We start from the raw sequence: 17,137 nt of genomic DNA, 5'->3' as shown, positions 1-17,137 counted from the left end.
GGGTGGCAGGCATGGGGAGGGGGGAGGCAACAGGGGTTTGTTTTTGTTTTTTTCTTTGTTTTTGGAGGGGAAACTGGGAAAGGAGAAATTTACATGTAAATAATTAAAATATCTAATAAAAAAGCCACCCCCCCAAAAGATATGTACAGCTATAGGTGTTAAGAAAGCTACATTTGTGGACTTGGAAACAAATTTGAAGATGTGAAGATGGCAGAAACTCTAGAAGCACATAGTTGTAGAAGACAGTAAAAATCAGAGCTGTATCACTGTCACTGATTTAAAAAAAATGGTGTTGAATATAGCATCTATTAAACATAATGGTGGAAGCTTTTCTCACTCCCTTTGAGTTTTCTATATCAAATGGTTCAAAAAGAGTTCTTTGTTAAGTAAAATGAGGGGCTCTTCTCATTTTACAAACTTCATAGTCATTGGATAGTGGTAATAACTATTTTAATCTTTCTTGAATTTCTCTTGAATATGAAGATGATAAATTTCTTTTAATAATTGTGGGGGTTTCATGTATACCCTCACACTAGCTAGATAAGTGATCGGCCACTGAGCTCTATCACCTGCTCTCGACTACAAACACAATACAGCCACTCATGAACTGAATACTATTGGTCTGTATATGAGCTAAATATGTTCAATAAGGTCTGTACACAGAAGGAAACTTTTCAGTGGAATATAAATATTTGTCATATTTTCATTTTTGATGATACTTCATGTGTGACAATTTCTCTGTTTTCCAGTGACTATAAAATAAATTATTTTGAATTATTTTTTAATTTGTATTAATTCTTTGTCAATTTCACACCATGCACTCAAATCCCGCTCATCTCTAAGTTCCTCTATATCTGTCCTCCACCCTTGCATCCTGCATCCAAAAGAAGACAAAATATATATCATAAAAAACATAATAATAATAAATAAATCTTGACCTGGAATTTTCAATATATCATGGTGTATATTACACAGTATGTACTTCTGCTATACTTGCTAATGTTCATTGCAGTGGGTCATTGGTCTGGTTAGAGGCCTCTGGCTTTTGCTTCACTGTCAATACTTGAACCTTACAGTGACTCCTCTTGAGTATCCTGTTTTTCCCTGTGCTAATGGAGCTCCTTCAGCCTTTTTGTTCTGCAGGACCAGTTCTTTCATAGACCTTCATAAATGTTGGGGTGGTACAATTCAAAGGCATGGTTCTGAGACTGGATAGTAGAACACATCTCTCTCCTGCCCCCTCATCAACAGGAGCCGCTCTCCTGCTTTGCTTAGGTACAGACCAGGGCCAGCTCTTCCATGCCCACACCACCAGGACCAGTTCAATGATACTTCCAAGTCTAGGTGCAGGAGCCCAGTGGCAGGGGCAGCTCTGACCCCTCAGATATCAACACACCATCCAGACCAGGGACACCTACATGGCCTTTGGTGGTAACATGAACCATGGATATTGATGAATACCCCTGCCACTGCAGAACATGACCCAAACATGGTCCTTGGCAGCAGTACATGCCACCTTAGGTAGCAAAGCAGGCTACTCACATCAACCTTTTCTTCACTACTTTCGTGTCTCTAGTTACACTTCTTTTCATTGGGCACATACCATTCTGCTTCTCTTTCTCTCCTATTTCTCCATAACTTTCTTGCTTACCTTGGGCTTCTGGGTGTACTTCGTACCACATCTATTTTGATATTTCAACTTAGAAGTGCTAGAGGCAATAAGATCAATAGGAAATACAGACAATTATGATCTTTTGTTGCTGGCTTCCATCTTTGGATTGTTCGTGCATGGAGACTGCAGGTCACTTAAGATTAGCCATAATCTTTTGAAGCAGCAGAACCATAATGGAATAAACTGGTACAAATTCTTTCACTTCTCTGATTCTTATTGATGGAACATAAGCTTCCATGGATCCCCTGCAAAGTTGAGAAGCCTGTCCTTTTCATACAGGAGAAGTATCCATGGGAATTTCTGCTCAACTATTGCTCTTGTGCAAAGAAAGTAAATAATGATAGTGAATAAGGTAACATCTCCTACTGCTGGACAATGGGCAACGTATTCACTTATCTGGAAGAGCAGGGGTTTGAATGACCTCAGGATTCCATGGGACTTCCCAAATCAAACACTCCTCTGCAAAGGGGACCCACAGCCAACTCCATCTGTGCAAAATCAGATTTTTCCCACCTTCACCAAGAGCCTGGCCTTGCTGATAAAAATTTCAATGGCTCTCTGCACAATAGCTTCAGTGTTGTCAAAGACAAAATTCAAGCAATCAAAGTGCTTAAAGTAGTCATTCATAACTCTGGCAATGAAACGTTGTAGCTTTTTCATGTACAGAGAACAAGGAACATCAGGCTTTCCTGGGCTAGATAATGACTCACAAAAATCTTTCTGAAGCATGGTGATCATTATGGCCTCAATTGCATCTGTCACTGAAGTCAGTAAGGGCTCTATGGCATTCGCCATAAGATTGTGATTGTCTTTAGGGATGGCATTATAGTTTGCTCAGCTGTTGAGGAGAATGATCTCTGACTGGCAGTCACATTTGCTACTGATTACTGCAACTTAAACAGGGAATTCACCATTCCCATATTTTTCTACTGTCCTTCAATGAGAGGCCAAATCATATGGCTTGCATCTCTTTGAGCAAAGAGAAAGTACTCTGATTTCACCGTATAACTGAATTGTTGTTGCCACATTTTTGACACAGCTAATGTAAGGTTTGCATCAAAGGAAGCCACACTGAGTTTACTTGCTATAGTTTCATGACCCTACCAAGCTCATGAGAGAAAGGATTATGCCCACCCAGGGAATAACACAAGTTGATGAGTTCAACGATTCATAGTAAGGATTTTGAGAGATAAACAGCCTTATATGGTTGCAGTGACAATTTTAGAGCTTTTTCTGAACCCAAAACTGGCTTTCTTAGTGTGAAAATGTGTTGTGTATCACCTTACATGTATGGGGACTAAACACAGAGTTTAGCAGTTCCGGTTGAACTGAAGTTTCCTTGGGTATTTTGACTGCACTGCTGAAAAAGCTTCCATAAGTTGCTATAAAGACCTAATATATGCCTGTTTCAAACTCAGAACAGATTGCTGCTGCATGAAATAGAGAAGAAAGTGCCAGAGTAATTGCACCCCGAAACATGTATAAAATTTCAGGCTGTCCATCCTTAACTATTTCTTCCGTGAATCGAAGTGGAGAAAAATGATTTTTTTTCTTGATTCATACATTTTGTAAATGCTGTACCTGTCCACAAGCAGTACATATATGATCCATAATTTTTTTGATATTTATCCAGAAGGAAGCATGAAAAGCTGCTGTGTTTTCTGGAGTTGTTTTGGTAGCTTTCCCAGGACCTCTCTCTTCTCAAGGCCAACTGGAAAGGCTGAGTCAAAACTTTGAGATACAATGCATTGCTGATACTCTCTTCCAAAGTATTACAGTACTCATCCACGACACTGGTAACAATATCCTTAGAAGCCCTGAGATTGTGGAAAACCTGAAGACCTGTTTCAACCTGAGCTGGATTCTAAGGTCTCTATATCTTGCTCCAGCAAACACTTAGCTTGATCTTCCACTCCAAGTTGAACTCTTGCAATAAAGAGTAGCTCATTTTCTATTTCAGAAAGATTGTGCCTTGAGAAAGATAATCAAGTTCATTGAGACTCTGAGCCGCTTTTGTTATCTCTCTACTTCTTTCTTGTACTTGGCCGCTGAAGTCCCTTACTGAGAGGTAAGATGAGAATTATTCTCTGAAGCAAATCACTGACAAGATAAAGTCTTGCTAGTTGCACAGTAATGGCTCCTAATTTATGACATGCTTCAGCATTACTTTTTAATTTCTTCCTATCAACAGTTCCCTGTAAATCTTCAGTTCTCAAGTGCGTCTTCTGAACAGCACCCTCCAAAGACTCAAGCCCGGTTGCCTGTGTCAGTAAATCTTCATGTCTTGCAACAACCTGTAGGTGTAATTCTTTATGCTAGTGAATGATCCCATGAGCAAAACTTGCTAGTTGCTCAGAAGTTGCAGCTTGACTAATATGGGAATCTATACATTTTTACATCAAAATCTTCATTTAAAAATTTACTATGACAATCACCCTTGCAAGATCAGCACCACAACTGCTGAAAGCAGAGCCCTACCACCAGCCACTGAAATGCTGCTCTATTTTGAATTCTTATTCACTGAGAGTTGGATGCATGATGGGGTCTATAAAACTATATTTTGTTTTCATGCCAAAAAATCCAACAATTACACTAATTTTCAGCATTATGGGGACTATTAAATGAAATAATTAAGGAAAGTTAAGCTACTTGACACTTTGTAAGTAAACAGAATGTGCTAGATCTTGGTAACATTTTTAGAATTCTGTAGATTAAAATTCCCAACAATGACACAGAAACTCAGATATGTTTAGACTTACTTGTCACCGTCTTTTGAAATTTTCCAGACAGGATCTTTCAAAAGCCTGGAATAGATCATAATTTTTCAAATTGAACTATGCAAAAGATTTTCTAAAGGAAGCATTAGACACTAAAATCAAGGTGTTAATCTAAACCAAATCTACCATATTCTCTCTGAGGTAGTGCCTGTGGAACCAGGCTTTAATGTATTCTATATGGATCTGCTTCTAGAAAGGAACCAACATAGAGTCTCACCTCAGTTCAGAAATGTACCTTCATTAGCAATTAAATACGTACATATTTTCATACTGACCAACTTTGCATTGCACCAAATGCCATCTACATAGACCCAGATAAATGACATTTATGGTAATGAATATTTTTAGAGTTCTTTCAAAGATGCTTTCTAGAGCTCCCCCACATCCTTTATTGCAAATGGAATTTTTTCATACACAATATATTCAGATTATTGTTTCCTATCTTCCTAGTCCTCCCAGTTCCTCCCATCCTATGCCATCCAGATCCACATATTTTCTGCCTCTCATTAGGACCAAGAAATCATCTAAGGAGTAATAACAAAATAATATAAAATCAAACAATCAGAACAGAACCAAACAAACAGACGAAGAGGGGAAGAAAACCCCCAAACAGATATAGATACAGAAATACACATGCTAACACAAACAAGAATTCCACAGAAGCAAAAAATTAGAAGCCATAATATTTATTCATAAGACCTATAAGGTTAAAAATGTCTTGAATCAACATTACAAGTTGAAAAATGTCTTTCAAAGATGCTATAGAGTTAATTTTCTCTGAAAATTATGGGTCTACCTATGAGAGCCTTATTTCACCAGACACAGTCCCTCAGAGGAAACTATTTTTTTTCATTTGCAACTGGCTATCAGTTGGACATTACTGTTGCATTAGAGACAGGGAGAGCACTCAGTTCTCCTATCAGCTCTATGACCTCATCTGTAGAGGACCATGAAGAATGCCACACTCTCTATGCATTCATATGTGCATTGGTCATGACCTGTCTTTAGACAGTCTTATTTTTCCTTGGTGTGCTCTCCTTTGACTCTTACACTCTGTGCCTCTGTTCTACAGAGTTCCCTAAGTCATGGGTGGAGAGATTTGATGGAGATATCTCAGCATGTTCAAGTTCTCCTTCTTTGCCTGCAGTCTTGCTGTAGGTCTCTATATTTGTTGCTATGTGTTGTAGGAGTAAGCTTCTCTGATGATGGATGAGCAAGGCCAGATGTATGAGTATAATGCAATATCATTAAGAGTTATTTTATTGCTATATCTCTTTAGCAGACAATAGCATTTGCCTTTCTAGAACTTTCTGTAGCACTACACCTTCCTAATGAAACTTCAGTCTTCATGGAGTCTCTGATGTAGCAGTGCCTAAGATGTTACATGTTATCTTTTTGGCCTTTAGCCTTTAAAATAACTATATATTGTTTCTTTCTTCAAATAAATTAGCAAGTATAGCTTCAGTTTATACTTCTTTACTCTATGATTTACCAAATGTTTAAAATGCCAGTGTATACCATGATCTCCAGAATAGAAGTGTAAACAAACATACAAGCTCATAGATATTGTTCCTTTATGTAGCACCAATATATTTGTACCTTCAAAAGTATCTTGATAGTAATTTTTTAGAAATGATAAGAGTATTATTATTACAGTCCAATTGTGTGTTTTAAATATGTTATGATTTGATACTGTTTTGACAATCATTTAATCATACAAATTAAATTTTATAGGACTATTTCTGAGTTTCTGAACATAGGCTTTAGGTTTTAGGAAACTCTTCAAGTTTCTTAGAAAAAAAAAATCATACAACCACTTAATAACCCTGAGAGACATCTCTTTAGCATTCTGTACAACACAGAGAGCTTTCCCTTCACCACCCTTACTAAGTTACATTTGTTATACACTGTAGGAGATGTCCATTTTTATTACTCACAGGAAACAATGCAAATATGGAGGCATACATCTCAATCCATGCATATACACACAGTTTGGAGGACCAGAAAATCATGTAGAATCTGGTATATAAGTTCAAGACCTTATCTTAATTCAAAACAATCAAAAAGATGCACTAGAAAGAGACTAAGCCTTATGGTTTTAGACAGATAAGTATCCACAATCAGAGACATTCCCAATGTTGACCCACTGCATTTCTTTCCTGTAGGGTGTCAGCCAAATAAAAGAGCGGTCAGATAAGGCTGTTGTTTTCCCTGGTAGTGAAGAAAAGAAGATCAATACAACCATTACATTGGCTGTCACAGTCTTTCTGTATGAATCATATCATACTTTTAAATAACTACCATTTACACCCACTACTATGGCTGCAGACCCTCTCTCCACCTTCTCTCTTATTGATGGATGAGATAGAGTGAGTTCATCCATATAACTTTTTTGTCAGAAGTAATGGCTGTACTGCATTTACACTTGATTCATAAGTTGCTTTAAAGTACTATTTCATCCTCCGCTGATCATGTGGAATTGAAATTATTAAAATGAAAATATTAAAAGTAGCACATTGAGGCCACTTCTTTGTTGTCCTCCTGTGTGCTCAGTTATCACCGGGACCATGCTAGCAACTAACTTCCAGACCACCAATGAGACTCTCTTGTTTCAAGAGAGTAAATCTGTATTTTCATGGAATTTAGAACTTTATTTTTGACTTCTTGAGTAGTTATTGTGTGTGCAAAGTTGAATTGCCCCTGGTTTCTAGGATGGGTATCAGTTGGTAGTATAGTCACTTTGGTTCTTAACATAAAGCATCAAGACAAATCCTCCTGGAGTTGACAGAAATCCAGAGCATCACTGAAATGTTGCTCAGACCAAATCACTATGCATCTGCTGTGAAATTGGGCAACATTTCTCTATTCCCATTTCAGTGTCTGTAGAAATTAGACAGTGAATTGCTTCTAAACAGATTGTATCTGTACTTTCCATTTGCAAACCTATACAGTTTGGGAGTCCAACTCACTATGTAATCCCTGGTAGATCATGCTAATCAATGAATCAATAACTTTCATTTCCATAGTATTATTTAAACAGTTGTAACTCCTACAATTAATTTCTTTTATTCAATTTTCAAATACAGCAGAGCCATCTTTGAATATCTTAGCAATAATTAGATTAAATTGTACCAAATCTTGGGAGTGGTAAAATTTAAATTCAAACTGAGATGAACATTCCTTTAAAAGATCCATAATCTACACAGGTGCCGCTATCCAAAACAGGACTGGCATTTTGCACAGGCATTTGGATTACAGCTTTTAGAGTATACTAAATTTTCATGAGTTGAAAAGAACTTGGAGACACATCAAACCATTCTTAAAGCATACTAAGTATATATTTCTCTATACCAATACAGAAAGATAGACCAAACTCTTTATTAATTCCCCCACTCCCTATTTCTCAAAGCAGGTAAAACCAAAAATGCCTTGAAATGTGGAAATAAGGGAGGAAAATTTAATAGTCCATTACCCTGATAATCTAGTAATCTGCAAGAAAGGAGAGGTTCTCTGTGTCATACATTGAAACTGTGGACTGGGGTATGGGTATGTCCATACCTATGCTGTTGATGTGGTTAGAAATTATTTTCTAATGTAAAATCATCTTATCACCCACCTTTATGCAGAAACACTTTGGATGGGCTCATGGAGCATAACAAATGACTGTACTGGAGCTTCCCATCTCTAACAAGCCCTGAAAATGTACTTGCATAAGGACCTTTCCAAATCTGTGCCTTCAGGAGGCCATCAGTCTTTTTCATCTAATGTCTTGACACAATCACAGTTTCCTTATAGAGCTGTCAGACAACAGGTTATGTGCAGACACCTTACCTTCATTCTAACCTACCACTGGTTCTACCTAAAATTACATTGTAGAAACCCACACAATCAGCAGTAGGTACTGTAGGCAGAATGACTATAGTACCTTTCCTTAGACTTGTATATAAGCTCTAAGTGACAGATTTTTTGTTTTGTTGGAGAATTCAGGACAAAGGTGTATTTTTTTTCAGCTAGGCTGTTTGTTGTAATTGTTAGCTTTGTTTTGTTTGTACTATGATCTTTGCTTTACTATGCTTATCTGATTTGGCCCACTCAAAAAAGTAGACTATATGTGGTGGTTTGTCAACTAGGAATGGCCCCCTAGATATATGTTTGAATGTTTGGCCCATAGAGAGTGGCAGCATTAGGAGGTATGGCCTTTTTGAAGTAGGTGTGGCCTTGTTGGAAGAAGTGTGTCCCTATGGAGGTAGGCATTGAGGTCATATACACTCAAGCTATGCCCAGTATAGCAAATGTTTTGCCTTTCTGCCTGTGAATCAAGATGTAAAACTATCAACTCAATCTCCAGCACCATTTTGGCTTCTAAGCTGTCATGCTTCCCACCATAATGTTAATGGACTATACCTCTGAAACTGTAAGCCAGCTCCAATTAAATGTTGTCATGAAATATCTTCACAGCAATAAAACCCTAACTAAGACAGTAAAAAATCTTCTGTCTCTATCTTGAATATTTCTTTCTTCTCACATTTCTTGTTCCAAAGACCTAACAATCTTTGCAATACAATAAGGCAATTGATAACTGACTATATTATGTTGTCTCCTATAATATAAAAGGGGGCTCTCTTATTTTATTTATATTGGACCAAGATTCCTGGAATGTTTGAAAATGTCCATAGTGCTTGCTGAACATATATGGAAAATTCACTGTAGGATCCTGGGCTGCTGACCAAGAAACCAGGTCAGCTACCTACTATGTATAACTCGAGGCTAGAGGATGAGGTGAAGGTTGATTATAACACCCCAGTTCTCAGAAGCCTGGTCAAGGGCTGATTGCATCATTCCAAGATTGGAACAGTAAGTTAGCATGTACAAGACCAGACTTTCTTCACAAAGTTCCTTCCCCCAATGTCTCAGGAAATTTGATTGGGGGAGAGACTAACTGATTTCCTTTAGCTTTCTCTAGTTTTCTAGCCCTAATTTAGAACAGTTTCATATAAATTCACTATTATTTCGGAAGTCCTTCAAAACAGACGTTCCTCCTATTACAAATATCCATTAGCAATATGTGTGTGGTCAGTGCCCATTAAGTAACTATTGAATTTAGGTTAGACATCAAATAGAGACCTGAGAACAATAAAGAAATACTCACAAAAGTAAGGAAGAAATAAGAGCTTTGCTGGACAAAGTTTATCACATGTGGTTAGAGAATAAACATATTCTTCTTTTTCCTCCTCCAACGTCTGTGATTCACACACCTGCTAGAGACACTCAAGATGACCAAAACAAGTGTCATATGGTAGCATGGATTACACTTGCCTTCATATTGTTTCATTGAAAACAGGACACAAAAACTCTTACTTTCCGTAGTTTCTTTCACAATTTTATTAAGACTAAAATTCTATGTGAATTTAAGCCTTCGCACTTATTCTTTTTCTTAAAAGCTTTCATTTTTCCCTGTGATGAATATTGGACTCCAGTGGATTATGTGGATAAAGAGAATTAGCTGAGGTTTGCATCAGTCAAGAGACTAAAGTCACCAGAGGCTTTAAGGGAGTGCCTTACAATATAAATAGGACTAATCTCCTTCAAGCATTGCCTTTCAAGAAAGAGTTTTCCCAAGACCAGTGTTGTTAATCAGTACGATCTACAATGAGATTGAAAGTAATACCAGTGATAAGGGAAGCTGGCTGTGTGAGAGGAACTAGAGTTAGCAAGTAGCCAATGATCTGATTCACAAGGAATGTGAGAGGCTGAGAGAGAGATGAGGAAGTCTGTTGGATTGCCTAACTACTTCTAGCTTGGAAACTGCCATCCAAAGCCATCCCTGCCTCAAGTGAAAATGTACATTTTGGAGGGGAATGAGTTATTAGCTGGCACTCATTGGGATGCTGCAGATGTAGACCATGCCCTAGTGTTTCCAGTGTTTCCATTTTTCATGCCAAAGGCATCAGTGCCAGCTACAAAACAGGTGAAATTATTCTAGCATGCCTTTGTAGAGAGAAAGAAGAGTGAGGTATGTACTTTATCTGAGATGATGGGGCACCAGTAAAAGCAGATAAGGTGAACAGAAAATGAGACAAGAAATGTCCCCAGCCAGAAATTGTTAGAGCCTGGCAGTGACCTGTACTTTAAACTCATGCCTTTTCTCTGAGAAACAGGAAGGCAAATACTTCTTCAGTGTCTGCCTTTGGTTTCAAAAAAAGTAATTGGGATAATAAAGTAAAGAAAGCAAATGTCTCCATGTTTCAGACATATTTTCATGTAGTTATGGACAGTTTGTTACAAGATTTTCTTTAGTATCTATGCACACACACACACACACACACACACACACACACAAAACCATAATCTTCACTGTGAAAAGTACAATTCATACCTAAAGTCTTTTCCAATCTTTGTGTGATTTGCCTTTGAAACCCTTAAGAAATGGGCTAGATCATCAGGCAAAATTGTTGTGTCAATACTTTGCTAGCCAGGTCACTTGTTAGCAGAGGCTAAATGTGATGCCTTAATAAAATGGTACTTCTTATACTCAAGGATATATTGGCATTTCAGAAGAACATTTCTATCAAGTCTTAATACTGAGTATCTAAAATGCAAAAACTAATGGTTCTATTCCTGTTCAAGGTCAGGACTGAGCATCTAGAATAGGAAAGCATAGGGCCAAGTGAAGCTACCCACCAGGGAAGCATCCTGACGGTTCCCATCTAAAGACAGGTTCAATGGCTTTTGTGAAGTGTTGACATTCGGCCAACATCACTGAAAACTTAAGAGCTCCAGTAAGCCCTGATGAAGTTAAGCCATATTCCAGCCAAGTAAGCCTAACCAGTCACTTCCTTTTTGCATGGTAAGTTTCTATTCTTGTTCTCTCTGAGACATTTTGAAACAGATAAACAGATAAACATAGAATTCACTTTATTTCTTGGACACTTCCACTGCACTATAAATTCCATTATGATAATATATTTACCATCATTTACCATCTAGGATAATTGTGTGCAAATCATTTCTGTACAAGGACAGATAGCAAATATACATGAAATGTTGGGAACCATACTGTGTCTGTGTCATGCTTGTATTTAACTTGTCTGTAGCACAAAAAAGCCAAAAAAATATAGAACCATACACAATATATACGCAAAAGTGTGTGGCTGTGTTTTAGTAAAATTTATCTGCAAAATATGTGATGAGTTGGACTGGCTTCTGAGTTGATGTAGTACTTGGACCAATATAATTCTCCAGAGAGAAAATCTATCTAAATTGCACGCTAAGTTCATGATATTCTGAGGTCAGAAGAAGATGTCCTTGAGAACTTTTGTTTCGTTATTGGATTATTTCCTGACTTGATATAATGAAGGGAAAAGGACAGAGCAAGTCTTCATTTCTGGCCACTAAAAGGAGGCCTCTGTGTAAAAGCAACAAGACTGGGCATGGTCAGGAGAGTTACAGGATGGAGTTACATTTGCAATATATGAATGTGAGAAAACTGTGAAACTCTACAACAGTGGTTGGAGACTGCACCTCAGCATCATCTACAAGACTCGTGAGAACATACTTCCTGGAGTTCTGTCCTGAATTTCATGATTCTGCTGTGGGTTCAAAGATTTGCATTTCTATCATGTCCCAGAATGATGCTAAAGTTTCTGGTTGAGGCTACGCTGTGAGAACAGCTGTCGTAAAAAGATATGATATCTGTCTTGGAAGTGAATGGGATTGAAAGACAATCAAGGAAGAATGCAAGATATCAAAAGCACAATATGTATATAAATTTTACTTAAAACAAATGACTTATAGCCTTTTGAGGCTAATATGATTTGTTGTTTAATCTACCGCTGACAGTCTCCTCCTGTGACTGAGTTTTGGTACCCACCTGCTTTCATTCCATGCTTTACTCCTGAAATATCTCCTGGGTTAGGACCAAGATCTTTTGCTTTAGTGTTGTCAGTTAGACACCATATCATTTTTTGAGCTTCTGTCCCCCATGAAAATGGCACTCTCATCTTTGGTCTATATATCATATTTGAGCACCCGAGCCTTCCTTACAGCTGGCCTAGTATTCCCTGCAGATTGTGATTTTCCTTCGAGACTAGGAAAGCTATGATCTCTAGGCAACATTAGGAAGACTACAGCCATTGTGATTGAGCAACTCCATCCACATCCACTATGAGAAAAATATTAGTAAAAATAGTTCCTTAAATAAGACAAACATAAGAGGCTTCAAATCTCTGAAATGTTGACCTTTATGGTTAATATTTGTGGGAGAAATTTTGTGCACATTTTTGCAATCCAATCAGAGGCATTGCTCAGCAGAGACAGCTCTCTGTTGTGCTTTCTTTCTTACAGCATTTCTCTCCTCTCTCCTTATTATCATTGGCATGGTTTTTAGTATTAGCAATTATGTTGAAAGCCACTATTCATTGAATGTTCCCTACAGTGTTTCATATTTATTTCCTTATTTCATTCTCACAGCCATTGCTAGCCATGCTGCTGCATCTCAATTTCAGAGAATCTCAGAGACTAATTAGCTTGCTGAAGATCAAAATTTTAATAGGCAACAGTGAATTATTCTCAGGCCTGACAGGACACAACTCATACTCATGTAGGCCTTAACATTCTAGAGTGCCTTTTCCTTTTACAAATGAACAACAACAACAAAAACAACAACATCAAAACCTGCACAAATTCTGGAATTTCAAAGTTGTTGCCATTGATTGTGCATAGTTACAGATAGGAAATAACAAGATTATCAAGGATTTGCAAGTACAGAAACATCTTAGAGCTCCCATATTCCTAATCCATAGCTGGAGAGACTTGTTTACATGTGGAGGTCCATTCAGAAATCTTCTCGCATAATACACTGTTAAGGGAAAACTTCACCAGGACTCCTTTGCATTTCCATACATCCTTGGCTTCCTGCTTGAAGGAGCAAACCATGCTGACTCTTATACAAGAGTGCTTTCCTCAGTAAGTCATGAAGAGTGGATGTGAGTAACAAGAAAGTTACTACATTTTACAAGTACTGGTCATATCCTCTAGCAGAAACACCAAAAAAGTGCAAGGACAAGTCTAAACTGCAGATTGTGATCTGTTGTCTCTTTTGTATTTATTTTGCCTTTATTTTACTCTCTTGTGTAACCTATGTGTTCACTGGACTGTTACTGAAAACCTATGATGGTTACCAGAGCATCTCACCCAATCATGGATGATGATCTCATGAAACATACACCACGAAGCCCCCTTTCAACAAGCTTCCATTTCCTGTATTTTGAGAAGTTCCCGATTATTTGTAAGGGTGTATGATCATTTTTATGTGTACACATGCTTGTGTACTACTTGTGCCTGGTGCCTCTAGAACCCAGAAGACGGTGCCAGATTGCCTGTGACTACAAATACAGATCTTTGTGAGAACCTCCATGTGAGCACTGAGAACAGAAAACAGGACTTCTGCAAAAGCAGCCAGTGTTCTTAGCCACTTAGTCATCTCTCCATCCCCATATATAATCATATTAATTGTTTATCAACATCCATACAATCTCCAGCCTAGACTGAGGGAAAGTCATGTAAGTAAGCTACACTTACACAACCCTTCATGGAAACACTATGCAGAAACAATTTTTGATTAAAAAGTATTTACAGTCTGCTGGTTTTTAGGCTAGTACTCATGACTTAGTCTAGAAACATGCTAGAAAATGTGCTATATGCCAGTTCATCTGAAAACATTTAAGATCTGTGAAAAGGCAAATGTTCTTTGTAAGAGGCTCTAGAAACTGACCTCAGATCATCTAGAAGAACAGTAAGCACTGTTAATGACTGCTGCCCGTCTTTAGCCCCTCCTAATCCATTGTTCGTTTTTGTTTTTCTTATTTTTTATTTTCAAGAGATAAGAATTGTGGTAGTATTGTAAGAATAGAAAACTTGATAATTGAAATTTTGTGTGAGAAAGGTGAATTGAACATTTATCACAGGTAAAAAAAGTAAAATAAAGTCATTGAAACTATACTTTCCCATGAAGTATATACAATATAGACTTTCAAAGAGTAAAATAAAAGTATGGGAGCTGAAATAACAAATGGGAGAAGAGTGTATCATGGCCATCAGTCATAAAAGAGACAAGAATATGAGAAACTATGGGCAACTGAGCACCATAAAAAATGGTTTAGTGATGCCATCCATGGGGCCAAGATAAATAGCCAAATCACCAGTAAGAAATTCTGGAGTATCTGTTGATGAAATCTTCCCAACCTGAGAGACAAGGGCACATATAAAAACTGACAGCAGCCACCATCTATCTCATAGGACATCTGTGTACTTCATCACTGATATGTGGGTGTGTGTCTGTGTGTGTGTTATATGAGTATATTTATGACTCTGTGTGAGTGTGTATATGTGTGTATGTATGTATCTCTGTATATCTCTCTGTGTGCTTGTATATGTGTGTGTGTCTGTGTGTCTGTGTGTATTTTTGGGTACATATCTGAGTGGACTCATACATGCATACATACATAGACTCTTACTGACTTATCTAAGCAATTGGTTATTTGCTGTAGGTAGTTTCCTTTATGAAAAATACAAGATCACACAGTAGAGGCCGATAAGAGTTTTAAGTTTCTTCCTGTAACCATATCATTCCAGATACATGAAAAGGAGTCATAGTATCTAAAACATTTATTGATAAACAAGCATCTAACCTTCTTTAGTATTTCAACCACTCCTGGATGAAAATTCACTTAAGACAACTGCCAAGGTTGTGCTAGCATATACATTCAGCATAGTGACCATCATGCTTAGCTGCTGTACATAGATGAGACTGTTTCAAAGTCACATCTCAGAACTGCTGCCAAAGAATGCAGACATCTAATTTCTGCAAGCTTACACCTCATTCTTGTGCAGGCAGGAAATTACACTTCTCATATCTATTGAAAATTCATTTCTAAATCTACTAAGCTAATCACTCTAGCCTCTGGTGTTAGCCTATATAAGAGTATTGGAGACTCTAGCAGTCATGTATAACTTTAGAAGGTATAATTCTGATTAGATGTTTTCAAATACTACTACCCTTGAAATATGCCCAATCAAACAAACTGATCTCCAACTCAAACCAACACACAGAGTGGGAAGGTGAGAGGAGAAGTCATGTTATTTGTGCTAAAATATTTTAAAAATAAAAATGCATCATAACAATTCTGAACCATGGAGATAGGTAACCAAAATATTTAGAGAAAATTAGGGAGAAATAATGACTATGTATTAGACTATTTAAATGGCCTTTGGACAACCAGCCAGCCAGTATACAGTTCCTATTTCTAAAGAACTAATGTCAAATGATGGCTTTACTAAAGTTACAGTATTATTGGTCAACTTTCAATATGTAGAATGCAGCCAAGAATCAACGTGAATGAGTGGTCACTGTCTGCTTTTTGTGGTATAGAGTTGGAACCACAAGAACTCCAGAAGCAGCTTTCCTAAGGTCAGATTATCTTCCACTAACTTGTTGTGAGTTTAGGCAAATTATTTAGCAATACTTTGTAACTTCAAAATGATCATGATAACTTTCATAGGTGCTAAAAGTTTTTGATAAAGTAAGACATGTAAAGTAGAAAACTTCCTAAAACATACCAGGTAGTATATCTATTACTGTTAGTTATCGATATTATTCTATACACTCATGACTCCTCAGATATGGCTGCGAAACCGAACACTAAGTGCAGATTAAGTAATATGTCTGATTTTCCATGGCACTGATATCTACTAGATAATGAAGCTTTCTGATTTAATTATTTGGTTACAATAATTCTCAAATCTTCAAAATTTTATCAGTCATAGCTACAGGCCTAACTCTGAGGATGATTTCTGAATGAAAAGTACAATAACCTGAAGAACTCTCTGGACCACAGGTATTATGCCTTAGGAACCTACATGCCCCAATTCTCCTCAACATTGTATAATAGCCTGGAGCCAAGGGGTATGGTATCAAACCTAGTTTTTATCATTATAAATGTCAGAAGCAATAACTCAGAAAGATAACATTTTAAACCTGGACTAGAGAGTTAATAGAGCAGTTAAGAGTATCTTTAAGTCATGCAGAAGACCCACATCTGATTACCAGTACCCATAAGTCAGCTCACAACTATTTGAAATCCCAGTCCCAGAGGATCCAATGCCCTCTTCTGACTTCTTTAGGCACCAGGCACACACAGGTCCATATGCACACATATAGGCAGAACATTCATACACATGAACTACTAAGATAAATACATTTTTGAGAAAAAGTGAGTCTCAAAATGGTACTGACACTTTAGCAGAGCCACAACAGTTTCACAGTAGTTGAATTATTTGAAAGCTAAACTGATAATCTCTGCAATGTTTCAGCTCTCCCTTTCAGTGTGTTCAATCCACTCTTCTAGGTCATTATATAGATGTTTTGCTTTTTTTACCTTGGGAAATTCTGGCCTTACTTGATGAAGTACTCAGTCACCTATAATCTTGTGAGAGACACAAATGATGGTAATTACAATTTATGGAGTCACCCAGAATGAAGAGCACAATATGCTGAGAGCTGACATAAATGTGTTTTTAGTTAAGATCAGCAGAAAATTTAAAAGACAGAACATCTTTGGAGCATTGTATTCAATTGAATTTGCTCTGTTTTATTAACTATAGTCATTAAGGACTCACTGAGGAAAAGATA

General features: G+C 37.3%; 1 protein-coding gene and 1 pseudogene across 41 annotated transcripts in view; one reads left to right on the top strand and one right to left on the bottom strand.

Annotated features, from left to right (window-relative positions):
- The window catches only part of Ptprd (protein tyrosine phosphatase receptor type D), a 2,240,535-nt gene that overhangs the window by 1,468,659 nt on the left and 754,739 nt on the right, over positions 1-17,137 (top strand). The gene's annotated exons all lie outside the window — the stretch shown is intronic.
- Positions 1,803-8,286, bottom strand: LOC116095268 (annotated as a pseudogene).

Source organism: Mastomys coucha, unplaced genomic scaffold (genome assembly GCF_008632895.1).
Source record: "Mastomys coucha isolate ucsf_1 unplaced genomic scaffold, UCSF_Mcou_1 pScaffold18, whole genome shotgun sequence".
NCBI classification, from domain to species: Eukaryota; Metazoa; Chordata; class Mammalia; order Rodentia; family Muridae; genus Mastomys; species Mastomys coucha.
The sequence above is the reverse complement of the archived record's forward strand: the minus strand, read 5'-3'. Positions and strand labels throughout refer to the sequence as shown.